Raw genomic sequence first — 25288 nt, 5'->3', positions numbered from 1 at the left:
TCTTAAGCAGCACACACCGTATTGAATTAAATCCAAACCACCCCGCCTACCCACTTCGCAAATCATTCTGTGACACCGTGCTGGTACCCGAAAAATCCGCACACGGCCACCGCTGCCGAAAATGCATAGCGTCTACCGCTTATTGTAGTGCCCAGACGCTGCAGCCATGATCTGACCCGTTCGACATAAGAACAAAAACTGATTCAAACGGGTACGCGTCACCTCTATTTATAAACTAACAGTATATGGTTTAGTCACTTAGGTGCGAGTGTGTGCAAATGCCAACGTTACCGAAAATCGATAGCGCTTATTGCATCGCCCGGAGACGATGTTGCTCATATGGGATAAGAGCAACAACTGATTTAAACGGACATGCGTTGCTTCTATTTATGACTTTTTGTGTTTCATTGAGCAACTAAGCTGCCCTCTCTTGACGGCTGTGTCTGAGAAATCTGCCACACGAATGGTAATTTTCCCGTTTTTCGTGAACTTTTTAATTTTACCAATTTCCAAAAGTGTACTTTTATTGGGGAGATATTAAATTATTACCAATATTTAAGTTAGGTGTTTCTGAATCGGTTGGTGTATGAATGATTAAAATCCATCTAGTAATATCGGAGTTATAAGCGTGCAAACCTTACATAGTTTCGTTACATGGGAGATAGTTTAGATTTTAGAATGACACCTAGCCCCAGATAGTGGAGTAAGACATTTTTAATGTCAAAAGCAATGGAAGCGCTCCAAAATTCTGTCGAGTGATCACTTCACTTCGAAATTCTAATTGATTTCAATGCATACGCATGTGCCTCTTGAAGTCTATCCCCTGCTCAGTAAAACTCTGCTGGTCAAAGTACCATTAGAGGCGGTAACCCTACCTCTATTTGAGAGCTCAATTGGCCAAATGAGTCAACAAAAACTCTTCATAAACCAAAAATATTTCGGAATTAATTCAAAAATTAAAATTTAAAATTTAATATATTTGGTACGCCGTTCATTGTTACAAAACCCATAAAAAATCATTTTTAGATACGAGATGATAGCGATACGTTTTTGTCAAGGGATCGTACTCAAATGACGTAGCTTTTTTCTGCGATTTTCGACTACCAATTCCCCCTCGCAAAGAGGCCAGGGATGGGAAAAAATACGTTTTACAATTCTTTCAAATACGGCCTTTTAACAACATTTTCATTATATCAGGTGTGCTAACATACCAACAAAAATAAGAGAATAATTCTAGAGAAAATTCTCAATAGGACGTAAGTAACATTGAGAGCCTCTCTTTGTTTACTTTCTCTTTCGTTTATTACGACGTCATTACAACACTTTACACTAATTTTCCAGTACATATCGAAAGCCGACGGTTTTTACTAGAATATTACGCAAAGAGTAGAGTAGTAAACGTTGAAATGGCAGAGTAATGAACAGAAGAGAAAGACCCCAAAGAGAATCTCTCATTGTTACTTACGTCCTATTCTAAATTTTCTCTAGAATTCATGTTTTTATAGGATTGTGAATTTCGAGCAAGGCTTTGAAGGATTTGCCGTACACTGCGACAATTGCAAACGGACGGTTATCGAACGGATCGTCAAGGACGATGGTTTCGACAGACAACGAATTATCATAGTCCTCATCACGAGCCGGGCGAAAACTGTCATAAATCTGGGGATTAATAATGAGTTGTTCTTTGGAGCGCTGCTTTACTGCCAACTGCGACTTCAGTTGGTTCTGATCCCGTTTTTTAGGCAGTAAGGGCAACGAGAAACATCAAAACCTTTAAACGCACACACGATGCAGAAGACCCGCTTTGGTTTCCGACATTCCTCATGTTCGTGTCCTTTGTCTCCACAGTTGTAGCAGACGCCGAGCACTGGAGGACGATGCGGTTTCTGCGGTGGTTCGATTGGTTTTTGACTGTTTCCCTCGAGATTCTTGCCATCCTGATTCCCTTGCTGTTTCTTTTTCTGGTTGTCAGGAGGCTTGCTTGAATCAAGAACTGCTGGTTTGGCATTCTTGTTCCAAAACGTTTTGGATTTTGCGTTACCGTTATTCTGTCCACCTCCCTTTTGGTTTTGCTGATTTTGTTTGTTTTGAGGTGGATTATCAGAATAAGCAGCAACTTCCCGAGAAGAACCGAAAACTTTCTGATAAATCGGCGTCTTGGAGGCGTCGATCGATTTACCAAGACTCATCAATTCTGACAGCGTGTTCACTGGTCTGAGGATAAGCATTTGTTTATAGTCGGCTTTCAGGTTCCGCTTGAGCACGTCGAGTTTTTCGCTCGGTGCCATTGGAACCGTCATAGCACGAAATATTTTCTCCATTTCCAGGAAATGTTCCTGGAAAGATTCGTTACGCATCTGCCGGCGCTGGAGAGCCTTCATCTTGAGCGTAGCATCAAGTTCAGGATGTACAAAATTTACCTTGAGCTCGCAAACAAGATGGTTCCAGTTAAACAACCGGTTTTGCGCACGCATAGCCTGATACCAGGTCAAAGCATTGCCAGTGAACAAATGCATCGCAGAATTGAAAAGTTCGTCTTCGCACATTTGTTCACACGCAGCGTAATTTGCTACGGTGTCCAAAAACTCATTAAGTCCAGTTCCTTCATCAGTTCCAGCATACTTCCGAATCTTCCAATCAGCGACGCGTTGCGGGTTTCGCGAGTAATTCCTGGGAGCCACCATCGATCCGTTTCCCGCACCGGTGGATATCGAAAAGTTCGGATATGATGGTCCCGCCAGCTGTTCGGTCAATTCAGGAACGTAAGGCTGGTTCTGAGTTTGGTACGGGGCTGTGAATTCAGTATTCTGTTTCGGTTTCTCGATAGGAAGTGATGGACATAGATTTTGTTGACCCGAGAATCCTCGCTTCAACACAAATTGATCGGGACTGGGCGCCAGTGTTGGGCGAGGAATTTCTGGTTCATCAAATGAATCGGGTACGTCCATCAAACGCAAATCTTCCAGATCGGTCTGCAGATCCATTTCGGGAGCACTTTCCTTCAGATGTACTAGTGCCCGAAGTTCACTGACGGATTCACGAAGTGAGACAACTTCTTGAACCGTCTTTCTTAAAACTGACGAAATGGTTGTCAGTGAAGCAATCCCACCCGTTAGCGTTTCAGTAGCTTTTGAAAAAGCATCAGACCCCTGAGACGCTAGGGCTCTATTATCGTCGGATTGCTGTCGCAATTGTCGAATCTCGTCCCTCATCTCGCACAAGACACGCAACAGGTCGTCCCCTACGAGCTGTTTAGAAAGAGATCCTTGGTTATCGGAAGGATTGGATCCCTGTGGAATTGCAGGTACGTCTGTACTCAGCAAATCTCCCAAAATTTCTCCATCCTCCCCTTCTTGGTTGTCGGGAGGAAGTGCTGCCTGTTCGTCACTGAAATGACTGGCATAAACTGCTAGAACTTCCTCCAGCAACCCCGAAATTTCTTGGTTGACCTCCCCTGCCGCATAATTTCGGATAACCTGGAGCCTAGACCCCAAATGAAGCAACCGTGTTCGGTAAATCTCCTTGTTTGGGCACCGGTACTGGAGATCTTCCTTGATTGTTAGTAATTTACCAAGGCAGATCTCCTTTTCTTCACCCACGTCACCCCGAAAATTGCGTACTAATTCCCTCCGAGACGACCGCTCATGCGACAAAATTCCCCGAAGACGCCGCTGCCGCTGGACACCCGAAAGATCCGAATCAGGAGAGATAAAAATGCTTCGAGAAAGCAACTCAAAATCCAGCTCATCGAAATGTAAATGATCGACGCGCATGAACACACACGCTTGGTTGAATTTCTCCAACGCCATCATAACATGCGCTATATTGGAAGAAATCACCAAGACACAAAGCATGTAAGTACTGGTACGGTAAAATTTCTGATTTTTCGCCCACTAACGATTCCCTTAAAATTTCAGGAAATCAAGCTGCTCCAAAAATGTCTCAAATCGGATTGAGAATTCAAGGCGATTGGCCACCGCAACCGAATAACAACAACAACCTTCAAACTACTCGTCCGGCAGACCAAACACAAACAACGCAATCCACAAATTCGGACAAAAAAGGAAAACTCAAACTCTCCACTTCACTGCTGCTGCTGGTGGCTCACTGCTGCGGGCGGAAAGGCGGGCGGTTTTCTCCGACCGGCCGGGACAACAACGGCCGCGTTCTCCTTTGGTCGTTGGCTGCTCCGGCAGCGGTCCTTGGCGTTTAGCTAGGGAGGTGAGCTTGGCTCCTTTGTTGGAACCTCCCTAGCGACGTTGGCGACGAATCGCCGGATCGTCTACTCGCCGTAAACGATCCCGGAAGTTACCGCAGTAAACTTCCCAGGGGGAACCTTTGTCCGCCCTGCTTCGTTCTCCTTGGCTATTAGCTATAGAGGAGAGCTAGGCTCGTTCGACTTATCCTCTATAGCGAGAACGGTCGGTGTTAGGTTCCTTGGTTTTTAGCCGGGGACGCGAGAATGCTCTTTTACGGTTAGCTGTCCCACTTCGGCGAACCAACACCACTTTTATATGTGCCCGAACCACGGGCCGGCACTCTTCGACGGATTAAACTGGCCGTCACACGCGCGCACTTCACTTTGCTGGCAATAGCGGCGGAAAACTGTCCCGAAAAAATAGCACTGTTTACGGACGTCTGTAATACGCCGTGGTTCGTCACTTTCTGTCCATCTCGATGGCCGCCTTTTTCACTCCACCGAACAACCACCAAAAAACACACCGCCGCATAGCTGTCATTGCCATGGTACAGCATAGTTAGCAATCACTTTTACAGCGAGAGGAGAGCGGAGACCTACCTAATCCCTATGTTACTAATTCACAAACGTAAAACAAAAATTATCTAACCTATTTGTACGAATAAAACCGTTCACAAACGCGAAAATGAACAAAAATTTACAACTAAATGTGAACGGTACCGAACAGCGGTGAGCATAATTTTACGTAAACAATACACTCTACGGAGTGTATACGCAAAAAAAGGGTATATTTCCACCCAGTGCTAAATTGTTACCCTGACGGGTTACAAATTTGACAAATACTTTTTCGACAAAAAATTATTTGAGAATGCAATTAAAAATTCAATATCTTGTGTATGAGGTAACTAGAATAGCGAAAATTCTAAACTACTCCACATTTGGTATCAACTAACCAACCTAATTCTCGCATCGAAACAAGATCAGACTCGAGCGGGCATAGCGAAATTTGTACATTGAATGTCATGTACGCAGCTCACCTGGGTTCGAATCCTAACCCCGCACACAGGAATAGAGATTTTTTATAGGAAAATTCCTAACCAGAATGAAGAAGCGAATGACCTTAAGGTTAAAATGCCCATAATCGAAACAAAAATATGATCAGACTTGTAAGGGTTTAAATTTAAATTTAAATGGTTTGATTAGAAGTTATGAGGTTGTCTTCAAATTTTGCCAATATTAAATCGATTTTTTTGATCTATTGAATTTCCAATCTTTGAAAACGCTGGATTAGTATTGAAAGTTATTATTGAAATCCTGCTTAGGGTTGCCACACCGGTTTTTGGGGGCGAATTCGGTGGCTTCGTTCAGGTAAATTCGAATTCGCCCGAAAGAATCCACTAGATTATTTTGCAATTTTGAGTTGCCCTTTTCTCTACAGCACCCAGTCCTCGTAAACATCATAATCGGGTTGCAGGCCCTAATTGTTAAGGAGGGCCCCTCTTGGCGTTGACAAATATTATTTTAAAAGTGCCATTTGGGTTTACTTTGTCCCATTGAACCTCGGCTTAAATGGATCAATGTTCTTCACAAAAATTCTCGAAGGAAACTAGAGTGTGATTTCACACCCCATGTTTGTTTACTGAGGAGCAGAGCGAAGCTCGCTCGGATTATCATTCACAGCGAGAGTGGCTGGTGCTTTTAGATTCTTTGTGAATATCTGAGGAAGCGAAGTAATACACCCAACTAAATCAACAAAACTGTTAACAAATGCAAAAACATACAACTAAATGTGAACGGCACAGAGTGCTGACCAAAACAATACACTCTACGCTGAATGTGAAGAAAATAAGATATTTTTCCTCTTAGTGCTACGAGCTACTTAAGAAATAAAACAATGCATATTTATTTGTTTTTAAGCGATTTATACAATAAAAAATTAAAGGGTTTTGTACAGGACACGACCACGGTGACATTAAAAATGTAGCTTTTTTAAAGAGCGTGCAAATGAATTTTATCTATCACACATATCGACTCACGTTCTTCTTCGCTCGCCTGTTTTCATATGTTACAATTTGCTATATACCCTCCCCATCAAAACATAATTTATTGAAGGTCTTTTAACGGTAATCTATTAATTAATCAAGTATCTCACTAGGTGATTAGCATTATTTGGCTGATCCATCTAGTAAAAATAGGCTGGTCTGTCCAGAAAATATATTCAAAAGAAAAGTTCCATATTGAGAGCTGTGATGAGGAAGCCCACGCCCGCCAACGGAAATATACAGATTCTCCATGAAATATGAAATTTCATTTTCCATTTAAATTTTCAATAATGTACTAAAGAACTTAAGTAAACAATCTTAAGTTTAAGTATTTCTTGATCGATTAGTGGTGGAAAAAATGAAATTATTTGATAAATTACATTGTTATGCAACGTTCGCACTACCAGTTAAAACGGGTTTTTATGCTATCTTGGTGATATTTTTCTTGTTGCTAATTATTAAAACGTGTTATAACTCTGTAGTGTAAACATTGTATTATTAAACCAATTCTGCAGCGTTTTATGTTATATAGGTGTTTTATGTGGTAATAGGACTGACATAATTATATCTTCAGTACAGCGGTTTGTTTCATAATTTAAAACAGATTTATTTTCAAATTTAAATTAGTATACCCAACCGTTCTATTTGTTGTATACTTTAAAACGCAATTAGAACTGTGTTTTAAATACATAGCGTAGGACAGATATTCTGACTGGATGAACTGGGAAAACAATTTTAAGTCCAGTAACGCTTAAGACATGGCTTGAATTTGAATCGAAAAAGAACACCCGTTTCAACTGCTGCTGGGACGGTAAGTTCTGTTTTAAAATGTTCCGTTGTGCGCAGTACGAAACAAAAGTGTTTGAAATTAGAAAACAAAAAGTTCTGCTGGGAATGTGATTGTTTCCGATGCAATTACACTCAGATTTTTCACGCAGATACAGGGATACAGGCCGTGTAAATGAAAACCGCGTAAATTAAAAAAACGCTATAATGAAAACCGCGTAAATTTCAAAATCCGCGTAAAGAAACCTGAGTGTACTCTCCTATATAAAATACTACGCTGCTGAACAGTGCAATAACTACAGAAGCACGTTGTCAGATGCCTTATTAATAAAAAACATATAACCGAAATATGAAACATGAAAACCAATAGGCTCTTTACCCTACGCAGCTACAAAGCGCCGTAAACATGGATCAACAAGTTACAACGCACACGCATGCATAAAAATAAATATGTATATTTTTTTTTCAAACGCAACACTCTTAAGCAGCACACACCGTATTGAATTAAATCCAAACCACCCCGCCTACCCACTTCGCAAATCATTCTGTGACACCGTGCTGGTACCCGAAAAATCCGCACACGGCCACCGCTGCCGAAAATGCATAGCGTCTACCGCTTATTGTAGTGCCCAGACGCTGCAGCCATGATCTGACCCGTTCGACATAAGAACAAAAACTGATTCAAACGGGTACGCGTCACCTCTATTTATAAACTAACAGTATATGGTTTAGTCACTTAGGTGCGAGTGTGTGCAAATGCCAACGTTACCGAAAATCGATAGCGCTTATTGCATCGCCCGGAGACGATGTTGCTCATATGGGATAAGAGCAACAACTGATTTAAACGGACATGCGTTGCTTCTATTTATGACTTTTTGTGTTTCATTGAGCAACTAAGCTGCCCTCTCTTGACGGCTGTGTCTGAGAAATCTGCCACACGAATGGTAATTTTCCCGTTTTTCGTGAACTTTTTAATTTTACCAATTTCCAAAAGTGTACTTTTATTGGGGAGATATTAAATTATTACCAATATTTAAGTTAGGTGTTTCTGAATCGGTTGGTGTATGAATGATTAAAATCCATCTAGTAATATCGGAGTTATAAGCGTGCAAACCTTACATAGTTTCGTTACATGGGAGATAGTTTAGATTTTAGAATGACACCTAGCCCCAGATAGTGGAGTAAGACATTTTTAATGTCAAAAGCAATGGAAGCGCTCCAAAATTCTGTCGAGTGATCACTTCACTTCGAAATTCTAATTGATTTCAATGCATACGCATGTGCCTCTTGAAGTCTATCCCCTGCTCAGTAAAACTCTGCTGGTCAAAGTACCATTAGAGGCGGTAACCCTACCTCTATTTGAGAGCTCAATTGGCCAAATGAGTCAACAAAAACTCTTCATAAACCAAAAATATTTCGGAATTAATTCAAAAATTAAAATTTAAAATTTAATATATTTGGTACGCCGTTCATTGTTACAAAACCCATAAAAAATCATTTTTAGATACGAGATGATAGCGATACGTTTTTGTCAAGGGATCGTACTCAAATGACGTAGCTTTTTTCTGCGATTTTCGACTACCAATTCCCCCTCGCAAAGAGGCCAGGGATGGGAAAAAATACGTTTTACAATTCTTTCAAATACGGCCTTTTAACAACATTTTCATTATATCAGGTGTGCTAACATACCAACAAAAATAAGAGAATAATTCTAGAGAAAATTCTCAATAGGACGTAAGTAACATTGAGAGCCTCTCTTTGTTTACTTTCTCTTTCGTTTATTACGACGTCATTACAACACTTTACACTAATTTTCCAGTACATATCGAAAGCCGACGGTTTTTACTAGAATATTACGCAAAGAGTAGAGTAGTAAACGTTGAAATGGCAGAGTAATGAACAGAAGAGAAAGACCCCAAAGAGAATCTCTCATTGTTACTTACGTCCTATTCTAAATTTTCTCTAGAATTCATGTTTTTATAGGATTGTGAATTTCGAAACCAGCATAGCGTAAAATTCAACCACAACCCTTATTTGAAATTTAATCCAAGTTTCTCATTATTTCCATTTTTATTCATACATGGATTTTTTTTAATTTTGTTAAAATTTCATTGATCTATTTTTTCAAGGTGTGGATTATATTTGTATTTCTACAATTTTAAGATTCTGCCTTTTTTATCTATTTCCGTACTTTTATTTTTTCCATCTTTTTACATTCCTTACTTTTACTTTTTTTCTATTGCTATCATTATCACTTACTTTAACTTATAGTTCTCTCTCTCTGTTATTTCATTTTATTCGCAATTTTTCGAGAATATTCTGCTTTCTTTATTTTATTTTTCTTATTGTTTCATATTTTAATACCCTGCTCTTTGTTTGTTTCCTTTGTCATTCCATCTAATTTTTGGAATTTGTCTATTTACTACATTTATTCTTATAATAGCCTTTTTCTATTTCCCTTTTTTCTATTTTTTGCATTTCCATAAGCAATTTCACTTATTCAAATTCAATTCCAATTTGTCTTATTGTTTAAATTTTTACCTTTCTCCTATTTTCTTCCTTATTTCTAGTTTTTAGCTTTTCGTTTTCCGTAGTTTTATTTTTTCCCATTGTTCATTTAATATAATTTTATTTATTGTTTATACCTTTTTCTTAAGATTTTAAATCGTTATTGTTATTTCTTCATTGTTTCCATTTAACCTATTTTGAAAGTACTTTTTCTGTTGACTGGTTTCCTATACGTTTACATTGATTTTTTTTTATTTTCCTAAAAAACATTTGATTTATCTTTTTTGACACTATGCGCACTTGTTCTTCACTTTACGTTTAGTTCGTTGTTTGAATTCGTTTCAAATATCATTTCTAGTGTTTTTTTCAGTTCTTTAACTAATTTAATCCATTTTATTCATTTTCTTCGTGTTAATTTTTCAATTTTTTTATTCTATAGTATACCATGTTGGCTTTTTCTACTATTTTTTGTTTTCCATTTAGTCTGTTTGCTCCGTTTTTGTTCAATACTTCCAATTTTCTTTACTTTTTCGTCTTTTCATCATTTCAATTTTTATGAATTTTACGGTTGGTCCATTTTTTTAAATTTCTCTATGGTTATTTTATTCTTGTCTTTTATATATACTCCTCTTATTTTATGCATTCTTAACGTTTTATTTACTTTTCTATTGCTTTAAATATTACTTGTTTTTTTTTGTTAAATAAATTTTATTATTCTTGATTTATCAAGTTCTTCAGCTTTATGCAATTTTTATATTAATGTTTGTATTCTTTTTAGTAGTTTTTTTTTTTCATATTCATTGATTCTTGAAATTTTTCTTACCTTCTTATCGATTTTTCATTATTTTCACCATTTGTGCAATAATGTTCGACTTCTTTAATCTTCGCAATGTTTTTCTTGTTTCCAGTTTTCTTTTATCTATTTTTTATAGGTTTTATTTTGGTTTTTCTCGATTTAACATTTTTTGATTGACATTGACATTAATTTGTTTATTTGGTTGATTTTGTTGTTTTTAGCTCTTTTGAACATTCTTTTAATATTTAGTTTTCCTATTGGTTTTTTATCTTGTGCCGTTGGTCGCCGTTTAGCTATTTTCATTTTTTGTAATTACTACATTTTCAATCTTTCTATTTCCTTACTTTTATAAATACTATTGACCAAAATGGCGCTTCTCAAAGTCACCAAAACTGTCGAAGCGGAATTAAAAACTCCCAAAGTATAAAAAGTCTACTTTTTGTTCCTTCATTGGCACTACAAACAACTAGAACTAAAAACTAGTATATAAATATAAAATTTCAGTGTACTATACATAGTATCAGTGAACTTCAATGGATTTCAAACATTAACTTTTTTATGCGCAGGCAATACATAGTGGTAGGGGCCCGTGCGTTGGACCCCCCCTGGCCCGTATTTTCTCTCTGCTGCCCTGTCGGTTGGTGTTGATGGAATCGTAGCAGGCGAAAAATTAAATTCTTCCTCCTGCAAGTTTTGACATTCATTTTCCGTTGAAGTCGAAGCTGAAACAGCCGCAAATTCACGGTTACTTTCCAGACTATTTCGTCGATTTTCTGATAAAGTTGATGTTTGCGGAACAGGTGGCGTGCGTGGTTCATTACGTGGTTTTAAGTGAACAAGACTCCGGCGGTAGTCCTTACCATTGACGCTAACCACATAGGAACGTTCACTGACACGGTTGGAAATTATCCCTGGAGTCCACAGTTTAGATGTGTCTGGGGTGAGCTGCACATATACTGGTGAGCCAGTATAAAGATTAGGTAAGTTTTTCGTTTTCCTATCGTAGTGACATTTGAATTTCTTACGATTTTCCTCTATCGCCACAGGAACGTTTTCAACGATCTTCGGAAGATTTGCCACGGAACTCGGAATACCACATCGTGTAGAGCGCGAAAACAAACGGGCGGCTGGACTTGAGCCAATCTTATTTGGGATGTTACGCCAGTGCAACAAAGTATACCAGAAATCTATTCCGGTCTCATTGGCTTTCGTTAAAAGGCGTTTTGCTATTTTCACCGCAGCCTCGGACTTCCCATTTGCTTGCTGGTGATGCGGCGATGATGATACGTGTTCGAAATCCCAGTTTGTGGCAAAGCTGGTCATGTACTTATTCCTGAAGTTCGTGGCATTGTCCGTCAATACTATTTGTGGTTTTCCATGTCGTGCAAAATTTTCTTGACAAGCTGATATCACGGAATATGGTGTGAGGTCCTTTAAAATGTTAACCTCAAAGAAATCGGAGTAGTGGTCAACGGTCACTAGGAAGTTTCTTTTTGATCCACGATATTCCGAAGAGAAAACGTCCATAGAGATCATCTGGAACGGGTGCACTGGGATTCTATGGCTCATCATCGGCGGATTGGACTGCGAAGCAGCAAACTTGGCGCACACGCTGCAGTTTTTTACGACATCTTTAATCTGTGACGACATACCTGGCCAAAATAGGTTTGCCCTCGCCAACTTCAACGTCCCTTCAATGCCATTATGGCTTACGTGACAGCTGTCGATTAACTTTCGACGAAGAGAATAGGGCACTACGATGCGGTCGCCTCGGAAGATAATACCGTTCTGGGTAGACAACTCATTGCGGTAGTTGAAATATTTTCACCATTTGTGCAATAATGTTCGACTTCTTTAATCTTCGCAATATGTTTTTCTTGTTTCCAGTTTTCTTTTATCTATTTTTTATAGGTTTTATTTTGGTTTTTCTCGATTTAACATTTTTTGATTGACATTGACATTAATTTGTTTATTTGGTTGATTTTGTTGTTTTTAGCTCTTTTGAACATTCTTTTAATATTTAGTTTTCCTATTGGTTTTTTATCTTGTGCCGTTGGTCGCCGTTTAGCTATTTTCATTTTTTGTAATTACTACATTTTCAATCTTTCTATTTCCTTACTTTTATAAATACTATTGACCAAAATGGCGCTTCTCAAAGTCACCAAAACTGTCGAAGCGGAATTAAAAACTCCCAAAGTATAAAAACTCTACTTTTTGTTCCTTCATTGGCACTACAAACAACTAGAACTAAAAACTAGTATATAAATATAAAATTTCAGTGTACTATACATAGTATCAGTGAACTTCAATGGATTTCAAACATCAACTTTTTTATGCGCAGGCAATACATAGTGGTAGGGGCCCGTGCGTTGGACCCCCCCTGGCCCGTATTTTCTCTCTGCTGCCCTGTCGGTTGGTGTTGATGGAATCGTAGCAGGCGAAAAATTAAATTCTTCCTCCTGCAAGTTTTGACATTCATTTTCCGTTGAAGTCGAAGCTGAAACAGCCGCAAATTCACGGTTACTTTCCAAACTATTTCGTCGATTTTCTGATAAAGTTGATGTTTGCGGAACAGGTGGCGTGCGTGGTTCATTACGTGGTTTTAAGTGAACAAGACTCCGGCGGTAGTCCTTACCATTGACGCTAACCACATAGGAACGTTCACTGACACGGTTGGAAATTATCCCTGGAGTCCACAGTTTAGATGTGTCTGGGGTGAGCTGCACATATACTGGTGAGCCAGTATAAAGATTAGGTAAGTTTTTCGTTTTCCTATCGTAGTGACATTTGAATTTCTTACGATTTTCCTCTATCGCCACAGGAACGTTTTCAACGATCTTCGGAAGGAGATTTGCCACGGAACTCGGAATACCACATCGTGTAGAGCGCGAAAACAAACGGGCGGCTGGACTTGAGCCAATCTTATTTGGGATGTTACGCCAGTGCAACAAAGCATACCAGAAATCTATTCCGGTCTCATTGGCTTTCGTTAAAAGGCGTTTTGCTATTTTCACCGCAGCCTCGGACTTCCCATTTGCTTGCTGGTGATGCGGCGATGATGATACGTGTTCGAAATCCCAGTTTGTGGCAAAGCTGGTCATGTACTTATTCCTGAAGTTCGTGGCATTGTCCGTCAATACTATTTGTGGTTTTCCATGTCGTGCAAAATTTTCTTGACAAGCTGATATCACGGAATATGGTGTGAGGTCCTTTAAAATGTTAACCTCAAAGAAATCGGAGTAGTGGTCAACGGTCACTAGGAAGTTTCTTTTTGATCCACGATATTCCGAAGAGAAAACGTCCATAGAGATCATCTGGAACGGGTGCACTGGGATTCTATGGCTCATCATCGGCGGATTGGACTGCGAAGCAGCAAACTTGGCGCACACGCTGCAGTTTTTTACGACATCTTTAATCTGTGACGACATACCTGGCCAAAATAGGTTTGCCCTCGCCAACTTCAACGTCCCTTCAATGCCATTATGGCTTACGTGACAGCTGTCGATTAACTTTCGACGAAGAGAATAGGGCACTACGATGCGGTCGCCTCGGAAGATAATACCGTTCTGGGTAGACAACTCGTTGCGGTAGTTGAAATAAATCCCGACGGTGTCAGGGACACGGTCAACTGTTGCAGGCCAACCCAGTTGCACATAGTCGATGATGAGCTGCATCGACTGGTCTTTACTAGTTTCATCAATCACTTCCTTTAAACGATTATCCGAAATGTTTAGATAATGACTCAATTCTACTTGCTCAATTTTATCGAAAATTTTATAGATGGTTAATTTTTTGTAATTACTTTCACGTTGTTCTGTCATGAGTGGCGCTCGAGACAAAGCGTCAGCAACAACGTTATCTTTTCCGGTCACAAACTCAATTGACAAAGAGTAGCGTTGCAGATTGAGTAGCATATGCTGCAATCTCCTGGGTGCCGACAGTAATGGTTTGTTAAAAATACTTATAAGCGGCTTACGATCGGTTTTGATTGTAGCCTTCGGATTGCCAACAATTAGCTGGTCGAAACGGACACATGCAAATAGAATCGCCAGTAATTATTTTTCTATTTGTGCATAATTGCGTTCCGTAGCGGTTAAGGTGCGAGATGCATACCCGACAACTCCATCACCCTGGTAAACAGCTACTCCTAAGCCGAAGCAGCTAGCATCGCATTCGATGATAATTGGCTGATTCACATCGTAGTAACGTAGAGTTGTAGTGTCCGAGACGAGAGTTTTCACGCGAGCAAACTCTTCTGCTTCAACCTTTGTCCATTTCCATGGTTCTGACTCAGCAATAAGCTTCCTTAGGTTTGTTAGGTTTGCGCTTAGGTTAGGGATGAACCTGCTCAAGTAGTTCACCATTCCTTTTTGTTTGTTGGAGGCGGATACCAAAGAATTGTCGCAATCTTGTCGTCGTCTGGCTGGAGACCGCTGTCCGTCAGCATATGCCCGTAAAATTTGACGCTTGTTTGGCACAGTTTCATTTTTTCACGATTAAGCTTGACGTTGTGCTTTTGCAAACGAAGCAATAGAATTTCGAGGCACCTGTTGTGATTTATTAGAGCTTCCTCCAAGGAGTTTCCGACGCCATAGATTAGAAGATCATCTGCCAGGCATGCAACTCCAACTAGACCCTGAATTATTTCCTGCAATTTCATTTGGAAAATCTCCGGGGCGGATGCAATGCCGAAAGTGTAACCGTCGGTTACGATGAGCAATTGATGGCTCCGCCACAATAAATATCAATCCTTGAGCGGTTCAATATTTTGCCCTCCCAGCATCCAAATCCAACTCTGCCTTTTCCTGCTACGAGCTCCACTGCCACCCAAATGGTACCCACATCATTTCACAGTACTTATTTACAGCGGTACCTGTCTCATTTAGCCGCCGCTACACGCCACGGGTAGAGTAGCCAGTAAAAGGGTTAGCAAACGGATATAGCCGAGCTGTCAAACTTCGGAGGTGTTCGGTTCATCTCCGGTGCCGACTTACGAATACGTCACCGTTTTAGGCTCAGCTCCAGGCCCTGATCCTTCTTTCTGCTCTGACAATCAAAGAAATAAGAAGTGCGCGCGGTGTTCTCAATTTTCTACAGTAATATCTGTTAAGTGTTAAAAGTAATGCAGGTTAATTGATTTAATGCTTTTTTATAGTTACAGTTAGTAAAAGTCCAAACACAAAAGGACTGATTAATGGACTAGAGTAATAGAGTTTAAAAGGTATTTGTAAAATATTCATGTTAAAAGTTGATTGTCGTTAAAATATTAATCTAAAATTTAGTGATACGCAAAGTAAAATAACGGTGAGAAGACGGTTCACAGACAAATTAAAATACCGGAAAAAAGGTAAAAATTGGGTACAAAAAAGGAGACGGGAAGGTGGTAGCGGGTACCACATGGTTGTATGGCTATGTAACTAATACCTCTGGGTAGGTCCCCAGAGGACCTTTTATTCTTGGATCCAGATTGTCATCTGGAACCTATTCCTTCGCAGAACGGGACCAAGAACAGGAACGGAAACTACCGCCAACATACGGCTCTCTGTCCGTCGCCACGTGCCAAGACCCCCCGGAAACAATCCCGGCAGCCACCACGCCATTCTTCTGCCTGCCGGCAACCCTGAAAACCGGCAACCACAAGCCGCAGGTCGAATCGACTCCCGAGAGCAGAAAATACCACTATCCGGGCGAAGGACGCACGCCATACACGCTCCGACGGCTAACCGTTGGACCAGAGTCCCAGTTATAACCGACGCACCGCCACTGCCGCCATACACAGCCATTGTCACCGTAAACCACCAACATGTCACCCAGTCGACGATCCGGCCATCTTCTGTCTACACCCGTAAAACCAAACCGCAAGTAGCAAGTGACGTCACTTAGAATTAGGTTATTTATAAGTAATAAATAGAGTTAAGATGTTTAATGATGAAGATTAGTGATATTGTAACTTAACTGAGCCTTGGTTTAGTGAATTTGCATCACGTTTCGATTTTGCTCGGGTTTCGGACTCAAAAGGAGTCGCCAGCCCTCGTCGTTGGTTGTCGTCCAGTAAGTCTTATCAGGTCGTAGCTTTTGAGCATCCCCTACGTAAGTACACCCGTTTGCTGGTCCTCGTCTGGTTGCATTGTCTGTGATATTACCGAAGGCAAATGGGTCACCCTCTAAATGAGTGCATATGATGGTGGGTGACATTTATATTCACCACCGACAAGCATAATTTCTCCTACCCTGAGCAGCAAGAGGTAACAAAAGGTAGCCTAGTCCATCGATATCTACCGAAAGGCGTCCAGAAAGTAGTTAGATTACTACTCGGTTCATCCAGTACGACGTGCCAAAAGCCCTTTTTTGCATCCACAGTAGAGAAGATTTTGGCCTTCCCTAGTTCCGGTAGGATCTCATCTATGGTTACAAATTGTAGATTCGGTCTCTTCAGCGCTTTGTTCAATGGTATTGGATCCAAACAAATACGAATGTTCTTATTAGCTTGATCCCCACGCTGCACAATCACTATATTGCTGACCCAGTCTGTGTGTGTTGTCTCCTTTGTAATGATATTCTCCATTTCTAACAGTTCTAGTTCCTTCTTTAGCTTATCGCGAAGAGCGATCGGGACACGTCGCGGTGTTTGGATTGATGGATTAACAGACTTATCAACTTCCAAGGTAACTTCACCTTCAAATTTCCCGTATCCAACAAACAAGTATTTGTGGTTATTGACGATCTTCTCTGCCTTGACGCGATACACGTTGAGTAACGTTTCGTGTGGTATCATCGAACTGGATCCGCCGAATGAAACTGTTTTACAGAACTTTACGAAGCCCAGGATTCGCGATGCCTTCGCGGATAATAAAGGTCGGTGATCGCCTTTTACTACCTGAAGAACAAGTTGATACCTTCTTTTGTTGCGGAGACAAGGGACTTTTATTTGACCTAGGACCTCGATCGGGTTTCCACCAAAGCTTTGGAGTCTGAAGTTTGATGGCAGCAGCACTGGATTGTTGACTAAATTAACTAAATATGAATATCCAATCAGACTCGTGTTCGCTCCAGTATCGAGTTCACAGATCACCTTCTTCCATTCCTTATTAAACTTCAACTCTAACTCAGCCAACACACTTCCGTTGTTGCTGGAGTTGTCAAAGATCTTTCCAATTTCGTATTCTTCATCGCTCTCTTCCGATGATGCATCGTTGTGCGATATAACGGCTTCGGAATCACTGGACTCATCCTTAATCTCCTTTACTCGTCTCGAACTTTTCCTGTTTGATCTATCTCCAATCTTACAAACCCTCTCAAAGTGGTTTTTTCCTTTGCACCGATGACATCTCTTTCCTAATGCCGGACAAGTCCCTTTCGTAAAGTCATGATAATCGCCGCAGAACTTACAGCGAGGTGATTTGGACTTCCGGTGGAACTTGGACTGGCTAACTTTGTTAACTTCTGATTCAAGTGCCGGTGTCGCAAGTTCTTGACTACGTCTGGCGGTGATCTCTTCCGCTCTGCACATATCGATCGCTTTTGCTAGTGTTATATCGGACATTGCAAGCATTTTTGATTTCATATGGGGCCACTTGTTCGCTGTGACAAGTGGCCCCATTCGCTGTGAGCTTGTACGTAATTAAATCTTCTTTTAATGCTCCAAGTTTCGTGACTTTTCCTAGGGTTTTAAGACGGGTCGAGAAATCGTCAATGGACTCACGGGACAATTGAGACGACGAGAAAAACTCCATTCTGTCAATTATCACGTTACGTTTTGGAACGACTTTTTCCCGAATTGCCTCCAACGCAGCTTCTGGAGTCAGACGTTCGACTTCCGTCAATTCGAAATTGTAGAATTTCTTTCTTGCAGGTTCCCCGATCACCGAAAGCAGAAAACTTACTTTTTGTTGATTGTCACCTTCTGGCCACTGATCCATTTTCATAGCTTTGGCGTAGTCCATCCAGCTCTTTTCAAAAAAATCGAAGTTTTCTTCCATATCACCATCGAGCACTAATGGTGAAGGCAGCGGTACGGGTGGCAATGGAACCGGCGATGGCGCTTGCGCTGGTCGATTTGCAACAGATTCCTTCGTTGCCATGCTCACTCCTTGTAGCAATTTATTCATCATTTGAGCCTGATGCTCCAAAAACATTTTGAATTGGTTGGGATCCATTTTTATGAGGATCTTTTAGCACTTTTTCACTTCACAAAATGGCGGCTGATTGTGGCGCGCTTCACTTTTCGACCAAGTCCGTATATTTTTATAAAATTTCCGCGATTTCACAAAATGACGACGGAAAGTACTTCAGATATCCACGGACACTTCTGACACCATGTTTTATTATTTATATAAACATAGTTTATAATTCATTATAAGTTTATTCCAAATCATAACCGCACTTCTCAACGTACTCATTAACACTAACTCGAGCGTATCGGCGTGTACCTAATACGAAACACCGAGGGGTGTGCATATATCGCAACACTGCTTTTCCATTCCTTTCTGCTGCTAATACCATCATAACAAACGAATGTGGGTGTTCCCCCACCATCCCAAAACCAGTATCACCGCTAACAAATAACATAAAAGAATTTAAATTTGTGAAAATCTTTTCCTTCCTTCTTTTCAAATCTGCAACATTCTTTGAAAATATTGTTGGAATGTTGTTATTGAAAAACTGAACATGCAAGTTTGCTAGTACTGGCTGTGTGGGTTACGAATGAGTCTTAACTATATGTGGTACCGTATTGTGAATCTCTACGGTATCACTCTGTGCACTCACACGCAACGTGAGTGCCCACACGTGTAGTTCATCATAGCAGGCCTTGACTTTGCCTCTTTGATCTTTCGACCAGCCTATAGGTAAGACGCACGATAACATACCGTGCTGGGTGATTCCTTTCCCAGTCTGGTGTACATAGAACACACAATGGCGATCCTGCTAGGAGTTGCAAATTGTCCACTGCAACCCAAACCGAAACCCAGGATGTGACATAAAATCTTGAAAGAACATAAGGAAGGAATCACCCAGCACGCAAAAAACATGTTTTTTAAAGCGCTGCGTATGGAAAACCATGTGCCACAAAGCGAGGTTAGGTTAAAACTAGCATGGCTAATTTGTAAGCGGATCGGGTTGACCGCACTATTAAAAAAGAACATAAATGGGAAGCCAGCGGATCGGTTCGATCGCGCATGGGAAAAAAACCAGTGAATAAGTAAAATATAAAAAAGAAGCGGATTGTGTAATCGCGCTCGTGCTGCTTAATTAGACTAAGTAAGCGGATCGGGATGACCGCGACGAATAAAATTTGTAACTTGGCTTGACAGCATGATACAATAGTGCAGCGGATCGGGTTGACCGCGACAAAAAAAAAATGTAATTTGCTTTTACAGTACGATACAACAGTACAGCGGATCGGGATGACCGCGGTGAAAGCGATTGATTGTCGAAACGGTGATGTAATTAGTTTGAGCGGATCGGGATGACAGCGCTGAAACAAAAAAAAACTATTGATTGTTAAGATTAAATGCTAATTCGTTTATGCGGATCGGGATGACCGCGTTGCGTTGTGACGTTTATGCGGATCGGGATGACCGCGTCCAAAAAAAAGACCACTAACACAACCAAATTCGGAATGGTCGCAATGGTCACTGAATTTTGTATAGCCTAACCTCAAGTTTAGCGCTACTGATATCAGTTAAATTTATTTTTGAAATTCTCCAAAAAATTTGCATTCATCATTCCAGAGAACGAAAAAAACGAATTTATTAAGACAGACTGATAAATATCAGGAAGCGCGAGAAATTTAAAAATGGCCAACAATGGGAAATACGTTCGCCGGCCCGATAGTGACGAGTTGAATGAGCAAGACGTAGACTCAATTCAGGACGATGTAAACGATACCGAATCAATGGACAGTGACACCAACAGCTCCTCCGATAGCGTAGCTACTAACCGTGTTCTGGACGATAGAGACTCAACCGAAAAAAGTGGCACCGATTCGAACGATGAACCAATCAACTCACCAAGACGCTTGTCCATATCTCCGACAGTTTGCGAGGCAACGGCTGAAAAGGTTTCAGGTCAGGAAACAATGGAACACACCAACAATGTTGACAGAATCGACCGAATGGAAAAGGTACTCGCAAACATCAATGACGCTTTGAGTCGTTTGCAGCCAAACAGTGAACGTATGCGAAACGACGATGTTGAAAAAAGTTGGAAGGCGTATAATAACGTATCGATAGGCGGAAATTCCTCCTCCAGTGTTCGCTGGGACCACATCAAGCCATTTCCGAGTAAAATTCCTACTAACAAGATGCGGGAGGAGTGGAATAATTATTTCGAAAATTTGAAATTGCTGCATCACTTAGCAACGTGAACGACCCTATAAAGAGAACGCAATTATTGTTCCTCTCAATGGGAACTGAGTTGCAAGAAATTGTAAAAGCTGCTAAGCTGCGTCCTAACTTAGCAAGCTCGGATTGCTACAGTACTTTCATCCTGAACATTCAAAACTACTTTCGTTCGATGATTGATACTTCTGCAGAACACGAGTCCTTCTCAAGGATGAAGCAAGGAACTGATGAAGCCGCGGTTGCCTTTCATGCACGATTGATGTGCAAAGTTCGCTCATGTAAGTACAATGCCGATGACGAGGATAGATTTGTACGAGCGCAACTATTGAGTGGACTTAGAAACAGAGAGCTGGTGAAACAGGCAAGGACATACGGTCACGACACGAATTTAATCGTCTTGTCAGCCACCAGAGATGAAGCGTTTGAGTTAGAGGTAAGGCAGCGGGAAGCATCCAACCTTCTTGACAGCAAGCACCGGGGTGAATCCAACGTGTTCGACATCCGAAGTGATCACGTACAATCACCATATGATCATAGATCCCGTAAGCGTCCAACCATGACCAGTAGAACCGATGGGCCATCGAGGAAACTGTATCGCCGTACCGCTACTAGCAGCCAATCTCAAGGACGTCGCTCGCGATGTGCCAGGTGTTTCCTATTCAGTCACAGAAACGGACAATGCCCGGCACTAAATCGGAACTGCAATGGATGTGGGAAACGTGGACACTTTGCGGCGGCCTGCCGCCAGAAACATGTAAATTACTTACAGAACAGGCAAAGCTTCGACAGGTTTTCGAACAGATCGCATTGTTCTGAAGAAGAAAAGGTCCAGGATAACAAGCAGGTACAAGAAGATTAATATTTATAATTTACAAAAAAAAAATCAGAATTAATAAAAAAAACTAGCTTTTAAAACATTGTTACTTATGCCCCTTTACCATTCGAAACAGCGGATCAATACACTTTCCTTGGAAGACGTCATGATTAACTGTTCTGTTGGATCATCTACCCCTATACGATTCCTAATCGATTCAGGCGCAGACGTCAATGTAATTGGGGGAAATGACTGGGTTCTGCTAAGAGGTGAAGCTCACTCCGGAGCCGGAACGATATCAATGACTAGATCCTCAAATACAGGATTACATGGCTATGGGTCTCAAGAGCCAATGGTCATCGAATGTACCTTCAGAGCCAAAATAATAGTTACAGAACCAGGTTTAACAAAGTCAGCAATAACAACGACCTTCCACGTAGTACTTAAAGGAACTCGATCAATCCTCGGACGATCGACAGCTAGTGACATGGGATTGTTACAGATAGGAAACACAATCAATAACTGCGAAACACCAAAAACGACAGAACCTTTCCCCAAAATGCCAGGGGTTAAGATTAAATTCACCATCGACAAGACGATCCCGCCAACCAAAAGCGCATACTACAACGTGCCAGCAGCATATAGGTAACGCTTAAAAAACATTTTAAACAGTAGATTATTATCGAATATGTGGTTGTCACTATGCAAGTTTGAATATACTTCGAGTATTACGCTCGCCTCAGCCGCAAAAAAAAATGTATATATATATATATATATATATATATATATATATATATATATATATATATATATATATATATATATATATATATATATATATATATATATATATATATATATATATATATATATATATATATATATATATATATATATATATATATATATATATATATATATATATATATATATATATATATATATATATATATATATATATATATATATATATATATATATATGCGAAACACCAAAAACGACAGAACCTTTCCCCAAAATGCCAGGGGTTAAGATTAAATTCACCATCGACAAGACGATCCCGCCAACCAAAAGCGCATACTACAACGTGCCAGCAGCATATAGGTAACGCTTAAAAAACATTTTAAACAGTAGATTATTATCGAATATGTGGTTGTCACTATGCAAGTTTGAATATACTTCGAGTATTACGCTCGCCTCAGCCGCAAAAAAAAATGTATATATATATATATATATATATATATATATATATATATATATATATATATATATATATATATATATATATATATATATATATATATATATATATATATATATATATATATATATATATATATATATATATATATATATATATATATATATATATATATATATATATATATATATATATATATATATATATATATATATTATATATATATATATATATATATTATATATATATATATATATATATATATATATATATATATATATATATATTATATATATATATATATATATATATATATATTATATATATATATATATATATATATATATATATATATATATATATATATATATATATATATATATATATATATATATATATATATATATATATATATATATATATATTATATATATATATATATATATATATATATATATATATATATATATATATATATATATATATATATATATATATATATATATATATATATATATATATATATATATATATATATATATATATATATATAGCTAGTGGCAACCACCATTAACCAAAACGGTACTTATCGACCAAGGCCACACATTTTTAATGCTACGTGTATACTGTTTACAGGGAAGGTGCACGTCGAAGATTACACGAAATGAAAGCCCAAGGCATAATAGAAAATGTTAAATGTGCTCCCAACTGGATAAGCGGAATGTCCGCAGTTTCCAAAGGAAAGAATGACTTCCGATTTGTCGTTAACATGCGTGCTCCCAATCAAGCTATAAAACGCGAATATTTTCGACTTCCATTGCTCGAAGAAATGCGTGTCAAACTCTACGGATCGCGATATTTCACAAAGCTGGACCTCACTAATGCCTTCTACCATCTAGAATTATCTGAGGAGTCTCGCGACTTGACAACATTTCTAGCGGAAGACGGTATGTACCGATTCACCAGACTCATGTTCGGTGTGAACTGCGCGCCGGAAATTTTTCAGCGTGAGATGGTTCGGATCCTTAAAGACGTCGATAATCTTATAGTTTATATCGACGACATTTTTGTTTTCGCGGAAACGATAGAGGAACTTCGTAGGACAGTGACAAAAGTGTTACAAATCCTGAGAGCAAATAACTTGACGTTGAACACAGCTAAATGTGAGTTCGATAGAACTAGAATCAAGTTCATCGGCCATGAACTCGATGCAACAGGCTTTCACGTAGACAACGAGAAAATTAAAAGCGTTCGAAATTACAGAGAACCGTCGACACTCTCTGAGCTTCGAAGTTTTTTGGGTCTAGCGTCGTTCCTCAGCCCTTATTTGAAAAACTTTGCGGATATTTCAAGCCCACTATGGGCTGCTACAACTTCCAAATTATGGTCGTGGGGACCCGAGCAACAAGAAGCATTCAAATTAGTCAAACAGTGTATTATCAATTGCACAATATCTTTAGGCTTTTTCTCAGAAAACGATAGAACTATTCTGTATACCGATGCTTCGCCAGTGGCCTTAGGTGCCGTGCTGGTACAAGAAGGAACACACCAAGCACCGAGGATAATCAGTTTCGCATCCAAGGCCCTAACCACTACCGAGAAGAAATACGCGCAAAACCAACGGGAAGCCTTAGGTGCAGTGTGGGCAGTGGAACATTTTTCCTATTTCTTACTTGGTAGACACTTTACCCTCCGCACGGATGCACAAGGTGTTACATTCATCCTAAATCGATCGCGAGAAGAAACTAAGCGAGCTCTGACACGTGCCGATGGATGGGCTCTCAGGCTAAGTCCATATAGATACGATGTCGAATACGTCCGGGGAATGGAGAATATTGCTGATTCACCATCCAGACTATACGATGGAGATGATGAACCCTTTGATGAAGAAGTTAGCCCTTGGGAAATTGCAGCATTGGAGACAAATCCAGCTGAATTTCTCACTGAAGCCGATATTAAAACCGCAACCGATTCGGACGACACCCTACAACTCGTAATGTCTGCCCTAGAAACAGGAGTTTGGCCACAAAATCTGCGAAAGTACCACTCAATCGAAAACGATTTATCAGTCCAGGATGGCATAGTAGTCAAAACTGGATGCGCAGTTATACCGAGTGCACTTCAATTGCGTGCTTTGGAAGTGGCACATCAAGGCCATCCGTCGATTGCAAAAATGAAGAGCATTATGCGGCAGCGTGTATGGTGGCCCGGCATGCCAAAAGACGTAACCAAATGGGTCGACACATGTGAAACATGTTGTGTTAATGGCAAACCAGAACGACCAACTCCGATGCAGAGAGTATTCGTTCCTAAGACTGCCTGGGAAACAGTAGCGCTAGATTTTAACGGACCCTACATAAAATTGGGTGGTATCTTGATTCTGGTAATCGTTGATTATAAATCGAGATACATCATCGCACGACCGGTGAAATCAACCAACTTTGAATGCACACAAAAAGTCCTTGATGATGTATTTGAAAAAGAAGGGTACCCAAAATCTATAAAAACGCATAACGGGCCACCTTTCAACAGCCATGATTTTGCACAATACTGCAAGCAGCGTGACATTTCCTTAAGCTTTTCGACACCCCTGTTCCCGC

General features: G+C 39.9%; 1 protein-coding gene across 2 annotated transcripts in view; it reads right to left on the bottom strand.

Annotated features, from left to right (window-relative positions):
* Positions 1–25288, bottom strand: part of LOC131678011 (putative nuclease HARBI1) — a 92790-nt gene that overhangs the window by 54969 nt on the left and 12533 nt on the right. The window lies entirely within an intron of this gene.

Source organism: Topomyia yanbarensis, chromosome 1 (assembly GCF_030247195.1).
Source record: "Topomyia yanbarensis strain Yona2022 chromosome 1, ASM3024719v1, whole genome shotgun sequence".
Lineage (NCBI taxonomy): Eukaryota > Metazoa > Arthropoda > Insecta > Diptera > Culicidae > Topomyia > Topomyia yanbarensis.
The sequence above is the reverse complement of the archived record's forward strand: the minus strand, read 5'-3'. Positions and strand labels throughout refer to the sequence as shown.